Below are 11130 nucleotides of genomic sequence, written 5' to 3'. Positions count from 1 at the left end.
AGGGGGGACACACAGAAAAATGGCTTCTGTTCAAACAGCGAACCCTCCCTTCCCAACCATCAAAGTCCACCTGTGGGAACCGTGGGGCACTGTACAGCATGGTATAAGTTCATCACCAGACATCTTTTTCTTTCCTTCCTCTCTGTTTTGACAGTCTCATGGAGCACAGGAAGTGTAGGCTGGCCTTGAACTCCTGACCTTCCTAGACCTCCCAAGGTCTAAGTTTTATAAAAGCAAATTCACTGTCAGAATTTAAGTGGGAATCAATCAAAATAAAAAAGTGCCTTGTATTCCTTTGTTCTAGTGTAGACACGAATGCTTGCTTCTGCATAGGCATGCGTGTTCCACACTGTGCCCTCGAAGGTCGGAGGACAAAGTCCAGGTGCCAGCTGTCTCTCTCCTTCCGCCGCGTGGATTCTGGGAGCGAGCTACGTCGTCGTGCTCGTCCAGTAAACACTGTTACCTCCTGAGCTGTTTCTCCTGCCCTCTGTTGTGTTCTTAATACACAGAACAGAAAACGGTACCCAGACAAGCTTGCTGGCTGGGGAGAGATACAAAGGACCGTGTGAGAGAGTCCTGTGGGCCTGAAATTGTGTGAATGAAGACTGGTAATTTCTTGTGATGGCCATTTCCTCTGTCGGGGGCGTATGACAGACACATCCGGTCCTCTAAGGATACTTAGAACAAGGCTACAGCAGTGCCTACTCTCAAGATACGCAGGCACTACTTATTAACCGAAGCCAACCAGTGTCCCAGCAACCACATGGGGCAGATATGCTCGTCACCCACACGGTGCCCACAAGGCTGAGGCACAAAGGCCGTGTAGCGTAAGAGGTCTCTCTGTTTCCAGAGTCTGTTACCCCTGTGAGATACTGTCCCTGGAGACTAGTCCACCTCTCTGGGCCTCAGCACTTCTTATCAGCATAATAGGTCTCACTCGCCATCAAAGGACCGATTCGAGGATTTAAAGTGACAGCGCTTATCGAGGATCTTGCCCAGTGACTATGATCTGAGGTTATTATCAGCAATACTGCCATTTCCAGGCTGCTGGGAAGGGGTCACTTTGGGGCAGAGCCCTGGAAAGACTGTTTTGAGGCCAGGAGGTGAGGAAGCTGAGGAGCAAGGAGAGCTCATTGTTTTAATAAACTCACACTCGGGTCTCAATCCCCATTCCTTCGCCTCCCCAGAGCTGGTCCTCTGCTGGCATGCTGGGCTCCCTCTGGGCAGGGAAGTCTGTTGTGCTCCCGTTCCCATTACACACTCCGTTGAGCATGGGAGAGGGGGAGCCAGCCGCCAGCCGCAGTAATTAATTGCCTATTTGGACTCCTGCTGTGGCCTGGAAGGGAGGATGCTGGACAGCTCCCTCCTGGCCCAGCCCATGGACGCCGAGAGCAAGGGTCCCTGCTCATCTCCCCACGGCCATCTACTCTGAATCCAGGCCCACGCGGGGAGGAACCTGGGCAGCATCAGGGCCACATCTGTTCACTTGGGGCAAAGACAACGAATCTCTCCCCCAGCGTAGCTTCCCCTTCCCTCTCAGAGAGCTCCGCCCACCGTGGTGCTTTCCAGAGGGAGGGTGGCTCAGTCTGAGGAAAGAGCCCTGAACCCGATGTTGTGACTCCCTATGTCTCAGTCCTGGCTTTAATACGCATTGGCTGTGTGACTTTGGGCAGGACACCAGCCATCCTGGATGGTCCCTGTCCACTGTCCTCTGTGAAATGGGACAGCGATGACAGCAGGCCCCCCTTGTCCAAGGTTTTGCTTTCTGGGGCTTAGTTGCCTGCAGACCACATTTTGTTAACGTTTCCTGTGATACTCATTAGAATTGCCCAGGTTGATGGCTACGATAGTTAATCTTGTGTTTCATTTGTAAACCAAACTGCTCCATACCATGTACGCACACTGAAAGGCATTGTGTATGGATCTGTGGCTGAAGGCTGATGTTTTAAGCAGCACAGCATCTCCCTCACAAACAGGGCTGTTGACTCTCGCCCCCTTGTGCCCCCTGCCATTCCAGAGTCTGTTCTCTTGGGACATTTCACACTAATCCCCCCCATCCTTGTTGTCTAGGTTAGGTCTCCCTTTAGGCTTTATAGACAAATGTAGCCTGGCTTAGACACCAGTGGGGATTTTTCTAGTAAAACCAAGGTGTGTGTGTGTGTGTGTGTGTGTGTGTGTGTGTGTGTGTGTGTGTGTATGTACTACTGTTGATTTCAAGTTACAAAGGACGACTGGCTCGTTTGGTTGCAATAACCCACACCAAGCAGCTCATAACAGCTTATAATTCCATGCACTCAGATGTGTGTACACAAATACACACTAGTAAACATATACTACATTTATTCTATGTAAAATATATCAAGCATATAATAAATATAATAAAAATATAACTAATTCTTTAAAAACAGCAAAGGCAAGGCAAAAAACCCACCCATCACCGCCAACAGCAACAACAATAAAGGCTGCCAGGCTGTGGTGGTGCAAACTTCTCGTCCCAGCACTTGGGAGGGAGACGCAGTCAGATCTCTGAGTCTGAGGCCAGTGAATCTCTCTAGAGAACCGGTCTTCACAATGAATTCCAGAATAGTCAGGACGACACAGTGAAACCCTGTCTTACAAAAATAACAAAGGCCTTACCAATACCTGTCGTTGATGAATGTGAGGATAAGCTATGGAACAAGATAATCACCAGCTGTACTTTGCAAGCCTCAAACCATAAAGCATATCTACAGTTGTCATTGTCATTGTCAACATCACCACCACCATCACCATCACCACCACCATCACCATCACCACCACCACCACCACCACCGCCACCGCCATCGTCATAATCGTCATCATCATCACCATCACCACTAACATCACCCTCACCCTCATCACCACCACCACCACCACCACCACCACCATCACCATCACCACCATCACCATCACCACCACCACCACCACCACCACCACCACCACCACCACCATCATCATCCTCTGGTCCAAAGACATTTGCTGAATTACAGATATGTCTCTCAGTCTTTTGGTAGCAGCTGGCAGGCATGCACCCTGGAGTCTGAAAGCAAGTTTATGTGAGCGGGAAGAATTATGACAATTAGTAATGTCAGCCCTGGGTACATGATGGGGTGAGGAATCATTCAATGGGCATGCTGTATTAAAAACTTCTCAGGGAGCCAGGTGGTGGTGCACATCGTTAGTCCCAGCACTCAGGAGACAAAGGCTGGCAGATCTTTGAGTTTGAGGCCAGCCTGGTCTACAGAACAAGTTTTGGGACAGTCAGCATTACACAGAGAAACCTTGTCCTAGAAACCTTGTTCAGGGATGGAGACTGGAAAGATAGCTCAGTAGAGGACCCAAGTTCAGTTTCCAGCACCTACATAAGGTAGCACATGGCTATCTATGACCCCAGCTCCAATGGATCTGATTTTCTGCCCTTCATGGACGGACGGATGGATGGATGGATGGACACACACACACACACACACACACACACACACTTAAAAATAGAATAAGGTTCTTTTAGCAACACTTCTGGTATTTGTGAGTGTGGGACCCCAAACGAGAGAACAATAGGGCCTGTTGTATGCAGGCCTGACTTTATCCAAAGCCATAGTTCATGAGAGCCCTTTCTTCCCAAAGGTGGGGTGAGGGTCTGAATTTGAGGACAAGTGTTATGTTCTTTTTTGTTTTGTTTTTATTCAAGATAGGGTGTACTGGCTGGTTTTGTGCGTCAACTTGACACAAGCTGGAGTTATCACAGAGAAAGGAGCCTCCCTTGAGGAAATGCCTCTGTGAGACCCAGCTGTAAGGCGTTTTCTCAATTAATGATCAAGGGGGCGAGGACCCAGCCCATTGTGGGTGGTGCCATCCCTGGGCTGTTAGTCCTGGGTTCTATAAGAGAGCGAGCTGAGCAAGTCATGCGAAGCAAGCCAGTAAACAGCATCCGTCCATGGCCTCTGCGTCAGCTCCTGCTTCCTGACCTGCTTGAGTTCCTGTCCTGACTTCCTTTGGTAAGGAACAGCAATGTGGAAGTGTAAGCTGAATAAACCCTTTCCTCCCCAACTTGCTTCTTGGTCCTGATGTTTGTGCAGGAATTGAAACCCTGACTAAGACACAGGGTCTCTCCCTTCAGTCCTGCTCGTCGGAACTCACTCTGTAAACAGACTGGCCTCAGACTCACAGAGATCCTCCTGCCTCTGCCTCCTGAGTACTAGGATTAAAGGTGTGTCTAACACATCTGCCCTCAGGTTCTGTGCTCTCAACATCTGGAGCGATCCTGGAAAGAATAGATAAGAGGTCCGCAGAAGAGCAGCTGGAGACTGCTAGGCCTGGAGGTCTGGGGTTGAGCCTCCTAGCCTGTGTGGTAACTTCCTTACCCTGCCATCGCTGGATGATGGCTTCACACTCTTCATCCTCATAGTGGAGTTTGGAATTTGGCCAAGATCCTGCAAGGAGAGCTACACCCCCTCACCATCTTACCATCCACATCGAGCTGCTAACTCTCAGCTACACCTCCCTCACCGTCCACATCGAGCTGCTGACTCTCAGCTGCATTCTTGCTAGAGATGCGACTCGAGGCTCACTCCCCTTCCCCCCAACCCCTACCACAGTTTCCACACAGAGGCGAGGGTGGCTCTATGTAAGTCTGACCCTGTCCTGCCCTGTGGCTTTCCTCTCATTCGATTCAATGGCCGGAGACTTTCCCGAGGACCTCGAGGTCCTGTACGATCTGCCCCCCTCCTCTGAGGCCGTCTGCCTTCTTCATTACACCAGCTTGCTCAGACTTGGTCCTCATACTCTCTCCTGCTCCAGGAGCTGGCTCTAGCTGTCCCCAGCACCTAAGGAATTCTCTCCTCCGGTGTCCACTGGCTTGCTTCTCACCCTCCTTAGCTTGTACACGGATGACACTCTTTGGCACTTCCAGGCGGTCTTAGGAATGGCCCAGGACAGCTCTCAGGACCAGAGGAAGCCTCAGGCTGAGAAGAAGTGTGAACTGGGCACCTGAAATGGGCATTGGCCGATGGACTCTGGGGCTCTCTGCCAAGGCTTGAGATCAGATAAGAGAGGGGAATGTGTGGTGAGGCCTCAACAGCCTGTCCGAGGCCATCAAGGAACCACCCAAAGCCTAACCTTCCAGACAGCTTTGGAATCCTTCTCATTGTGGTGTTTGAGACAGCGCGTGTCCTTTGGGGACGTTCAAAATGAAGTCTGTTTGAGGCTCTGTGACTCCATGTATGCACGAAGAAGCCCCCAGGGCAATGGGGGAGGACAGGCCAGAACAGTGAGTGATACAACCTGGCACTTGTCAGGGGCTGTACAGAGCCGACGCTGCAACAAAGCCTGGCCTCTGACCGTAAGGCTGACCTTCAGGCATCTGGGTCCCACCAGAGAAGGGTCTTTCTTGTGCCATACATTCCTGCAGCAAACAGCTGGAGCAGATGGCAGGGCTGACTGAGGGAGGCAGGCAGGGTTTGTCAGAGAGCAGTATCATCTGATGGCGTCCAAGCTGATCCCCTCCCAGTCTGAGCAGAGGAATCCTGTCCAGATGGAGCAGCCAGGGCTGCAGCTGCTGGAGGTCTGGGCAGAGCGTGCTTGGCCTACTGCTTGGGTTTCCTGGGCGGCCCCAGCAGGATGGTGAGTGTGGAGGTGCTAAGGGATGGGGGCGGAGACATAGCCTGTGACCTCAACGATGCCTTGAGAGTGGAGACTTCGGTAGATAGATTAAACGAATCAGGCACCTCACAGATCAAAGCAAGCCAGGTGTGGGGGCATTTGCCTATAATCCCAGCACTCAGGAGTTAGAGACAGGACCAGGAGGCCAAGGCTAGCCTTGGCTACATGAAGAGTTTCGGAGTAGCCTGGGTTACATAAGACCCTGTTTTTTTTTTATTTGTTGTACACACATGAACACGCACACTTAAGGAGGCAGGTATACTGCAATGACATGTACTACTGAGTCTTCGTCTGTCACCTCCCACAGTGGGGAAGGCTCTCAGACATCAGGGTGGAAAGTAGTCACTCCATCTCACGACCTTCTTCCCTCTGACAGCTCCACCCAGCAGCCTGAGCCTACGGGCTAAGGGGTCTTGTGGGTTGAGGAGTCAGTCTTGGGATAACGGTGTAAGGCTGGCACTTCGTGGCAGGCTCTAAAACGAGTAAGAGAGAAAGCAAGTGAGAGAAGGGAAGAGAGCCACAGAATACGCCAGGAAGTGGGGCTCACCTACCCTTTGCAGCCCTGGGCTCAGTGCCTGACCTCTGTCAGACAGCATAACAATGACCTGAGTCAGGCTGACAGGGATGTGGTAGAGGGCTGGCTCTTCGCTCCCGTCACATCCCGGGCTGAGGGTTGCTCCCAGAGCTGACTGTCTAGGTGTTTTGTCCCTGTGTAGACTGAGAGCGTCTTTTAAAAAAAGTAACTACACCACAGCCCTGCCTTAGCCCCCACAAAATCACACCTTTGGTTGCCTCCTGGGAATCTGAAGCGAGCATCCCTGTGATTTAAGGATATGGGGAAGCTCTCGGTGAAGCATCACTGCATACTGAAGCTCCCTGACTCTGCCCTGGGCTTGGTGGCCTCTAATGCCCTCCTTGCTTTCCCATAAAGGTGGTTTCCTCTCATCTTTCTCCGCATCTGCTACCTCCTGGGTGTCACCTTTACCCTGGATGGACTGTTCCGGTTCAGCCCCTTCACTCAGCAGCTGAAGAGAGAGGTTTCTTTATCCCTAGGGCACTGGGAAGGAAAACAGGAACTCCAGTCCTTCTAGTCAGTCGAGCAGGGACAACAAGGCATCCAAGAAATATGACCCAGGTGTATTTTATGCTGTCTCTCTGACTTCAGTGTGCATGGTACACAGCTCACGGCATCACATGATCGCATTGTTGGAAAGGGGCCTTTGCACAGGACCAGACTACACAGCTTAGACATGCAAATTCAGTGGTAATTTTACACTGCAGATACACGCACATGAAGGTGTCTCACAGGGAACCACCAAATCATACCCAATTTCACACTGTTTCATATAACACACAGGCTCACAACTTATCACAACATGGAAATGAATTCTGTTGGAGAAGTACATGGTTCATGACCTATAGTCTTGCAATGACACAGTTACACATGACATAATGTTGTGGAGTGTCCACCAGAAAAGACTGCTCAGACATGGGTTTAAGTCAATAGAAAGTCTTTATTAGACAGTCAGCAACTCCACTGCATGTTTGGGATCCCAGTGTAGCACTGAGCCTTCTCAGGGCGAGCTTTTAAGCAGGGTCGACATACTCCCTTAACAAGAACGGTCAGCCAGAACTACAGAAGCTAAAAAGAGAGGTTAGTCCATTTGGAGACTTTGTGGGTCAGGTCTTTGTTTTCATTTTGGCAAGTGGGGCTGCTGTTTGTGTGCCGAGTTTTACAGCCTGGATGCCACTTCCATTATGGAGTCAGTTGTGCTAAAGTCTGGGGCTTACTCAGGTCTGGGACCCTGTTACAATAATACGTTTACATAATAGGACAATGTGTCCTGAACACACACACACACACACACACACACACACACACACACACACACACACACACAGGTAACTAAGCCCATGGGAGCATGCACAGACTTCTACACACTGACAAAAAGAAACCCACCCCGCTCATAGCCTCCACAGAATATGCAGCCACAGTGAAGGTCATGACCCAACAGCCCACCCTCTTCAGTAGCATTGCTGCTTGATGGCCTAGGGTAGAGCGGCAGCAACTTATAGCCCTGACTCGATAATTCAGCCTGCAGACCCAGAGTAGGCACAGAGAGTGGAAAGAGTCTGATGTGAGGAGAAAGGGTGGCTTTGTTTGAACAGATGTCTCATAAAAGGGCCTGGTATTACTTAGCTGCTTTACTGAGCTAATGGATTCCAGTAGCTCAGGAGTCTGGGGGATTCATTAGTGGCCCCAAGAGCAATTGCCTCCACCTTCACTGATTTCTTACTTCCTGACAGTGCGGCACCCGCCATCCCCGATGCGATGCCTTGTTTGAAGAAGAAGGGCAGAAGCCGAGCAAATATTTGTGCCTCTAGGCCTCACTTGGCACTCGCTGCGTTGGAGTTTACCGCTGGGACTAACGAGCAAGCTTCTGCAGGCAGATTCTGCTCTGCGTGGCCTGGGAGTGATGCCAGGACCCTGGCTGGGGTCTGTCCTGAACATTCGTGTGCTACTTGGATGGCCCCTCTCTCCACCTCCCTCACTGTGCTACCCCCTCTTTGTCCAGAGCACGTCTCTTCAAAGAGTGGTCCATGCCCCGGCCCACAGCCCTCAGTGATGTAACCACCGCCCCACCCTCCCACATTGTCTCCTTATAGACCTCTGATGCCATCCCCCCTCCCTTCATGGTAGCCAAATTTTGCTTATAGGCAAATTCTTTCCTTTCCGACTTCTCCTGCTGCTTTTCTTTGCCTCTCAGATGGCCTCTACCGTCTCCTCCCAAACTTCTCTTCAGTCTTAATTCACACCCGCCAGACCCCAGTGCCATTCATCAGGGTTGAGCAGAGGAAAAGAGGAAAACACAGACATCTTGGTACCCTACTTCGTGATTCTTGGAACTACAGAAAGGAGAGGCGGGCATCTGTGCAGGGAGAGGAGTCAGGGGCAACAGAACTCACCTCAAACTAGGGCTCTAATGTGGGCCCAGAAGCTCTCTGTACCATGGGCAGCCAAGAAAGTGCTGATGGGAAGAATCCAGGGAGTTCAGGTTGCAAGAGCTCAGAGGTAGGGTGGGTTCTAGCTAGAGTTTCTACTGCTGTGGTAAAACACCGTGAGCATAAACAACTTGAGGAGGAAAGGATTTATTTCACTTGCATTTTCACATCTCAGTTCATTATCGAAGGAAGGCAGGGCAGGAACTCAAATAGGGAAAGAACCTAGAGACAGAAGCTGATGCAGAGGCCATGGAGGAGTGCTGTTTACTGGCTTGCTCCTCATAGTTTGCTCAGTCTGCTTTCTTATAGAGCCCAGGGCCACCAAGCCCAGGGATGGCATCACTTCCTCACCAGTCACCAACCAATAAATGCACCACAGGTCAATCTTGTGGGAACATTTTCTCAGTTGAGATTCCCTCTTTTGAAACTAGCTTGTGTCAAGTTTGCAGAACACTGCCCAGCACAGGGGACTTGCCTAGCACACACAGGAACCTGGGTTCAATCCTTAGAACCTGGAAACACAATTTGAAGTGATCAGAGGCCGCTGAGGCGGGAGAGTTACTGAAAGTTTGAGGTCAGCCTTGGATGTGTATCAAGTTCTAGGACATTCAGTGTGAGACCTGGAGTGGGGAGAAAGAAAACAAGGAGGAGGAAGAGGAAGAAGAAGAATAAAGTAGAAATTTCTGCTGGAGACCCAGTTGTGTCATGTGATGTTGTTCTGGAAACTGTCTTATGAGAGGATGTCTTGCTGAAGCAGACACATGGGGATGCTTTGTTGAAATGAACATGTGGTCTTTTTCTGGAAGCTGCCTGGTGAAAGGGCATGTGAGGTTTTGCTGGAGCGGACACTTGAGAGGACGCGTGATGTTTGGGAAAGGTATGAGTATAACCCAAGAGACAGTGGATGACACTCTGGCATTGGCTTACCTTGCTTTCTTCTCTGCTCTTAGCTTGCCATAACTTTGTAGAGGAAAAACACATCAAAAAATTTTCTCGTGGTGTTCTGGCTGCTTCTTGCTGCTTTGGTGGACTTTCTTTTTTCTTTCTTTCTTTCTTTTTTTTTTTTTTTTTTTTTTTTTTTTTGGAGCTGGGGATCGAACCCAGGGCCTTGCGGTTGCTAGGCAAGCGCTCTACCACTGAGCTAAATCCCCCCTACTTTGGTGGACTTACACTGATTGCTGAATCCACCGGTTTCTTCTGCATCGAGCTGCTGCAGCTGATTAGGTGTTTTGCTAGTGGACTGTACTCCTGACAACAAAGATTGGAATCACCTCAAAGGACTACTTCTAAACAGGTCGACACTTCCCTTCTCCTATTAGCCATCTTCCTCCCCTACCTTTAGTTGGTGGGCTTTAAGGGAGGTTGAAGAGTTTAAGAACCCTCATTAAAGTAGGTTTTAAAAAAGTAAGCCTAAAAAGGAGGAGTATGAGGAGGAAGAAGAGGAGGAGGAGGAGTATGAGGAGGAAGAAGAGGAGGAGGAGGAGAATGAGGAGGAAGAAGAGGAAGAGGAGAAGCAGAAGGAAGAAAAGAAGAGGGGAGGGAGGGAAGCATACCTTATTTTTTAAATCTATTTTTAATGATGATTCTTAAATGCTTTAACTCCCCCCTTTAGCCCACTACCCACCAGAGGTAGTAGAAAAGAAAGGATACAGGGGAAGTGGATCTGTTTAAAAAGGCTCTTTGGAGCTACTCCAGTCTGTGTTGTTTGGAAATCAACAGTTTAGTTCACAGGTCAACAGCAGCAGCTCAATCCATTCGCAAACACTTCACAGATACACCAGCAGTCCAGATCGGTAGAGTCAGGATAGAAAGCATGAATCAGCAGCGGTGGCACGACCTAACAGAGACAACCAGGCCTCAGCCTCGGCACAAGTCATCGGGAAGGACCAGCAGAAGTAGTTCTCAGCTGTGGATCTCTCAGCAAAGTGAAGATCAGCGAAGACATGAGACCAACAAGCATTGCACAGCTAGCCCTATAAGCAAGTCTAACTCAGCCTCTGTTGTCTGTTGATTCCTTTGTATACTCCCTCTAAATATCACGTGTCCTCCACAGGTCTTGCCTCAGCATGTGTCTTGTCTCAGCACATGTCTTGCCTCAACACGTGTGTCTGTCTCAGCTGACAACACTGTGTCAATCAGCTAGAGTCTGCGAAATGGACAAAAAAGCCATCATATACCACCAGAAGTCTTTTTTGGTGCATTTCTCTCTATGGAGTCCTGACAAAAAGAGCTCAACTATGCAATATAAGACATGAAGGTGTTTACCCCAGCAAAACACCTTCCAACATAACTGATTTTCCAAAGAACCCTTATGTTTCCACTTCAAGAAGAATGAGAGAAAGAAGGAAGGAAAGAGGAAGGAGGGAGAAAGGAAGGAAGGAAGGAAGGAAATGTTAGATGTTGGTCTTTGGTCACTCTTCTGCCTGCTCTTGATCCTAGAGAGTCTGCTGA

This window comes from Rattus rattus, chromosome 5, assembly GCF_011064425.1.
Source record: "Rattus rattus isolate New Zealand chromosome 5, Rrattus_CSIRO_v1, whole genome shotgun sequence".
In the NCBI taxonomy this organism is placed as follows: Eukaryota; Metazoa; Chordata; class Mammalia; order Rodentia; family Muridae; genus Rattus; species Rattus rattus.
This window is presented reverse-complemented; position numbering follows the sequence as displayed.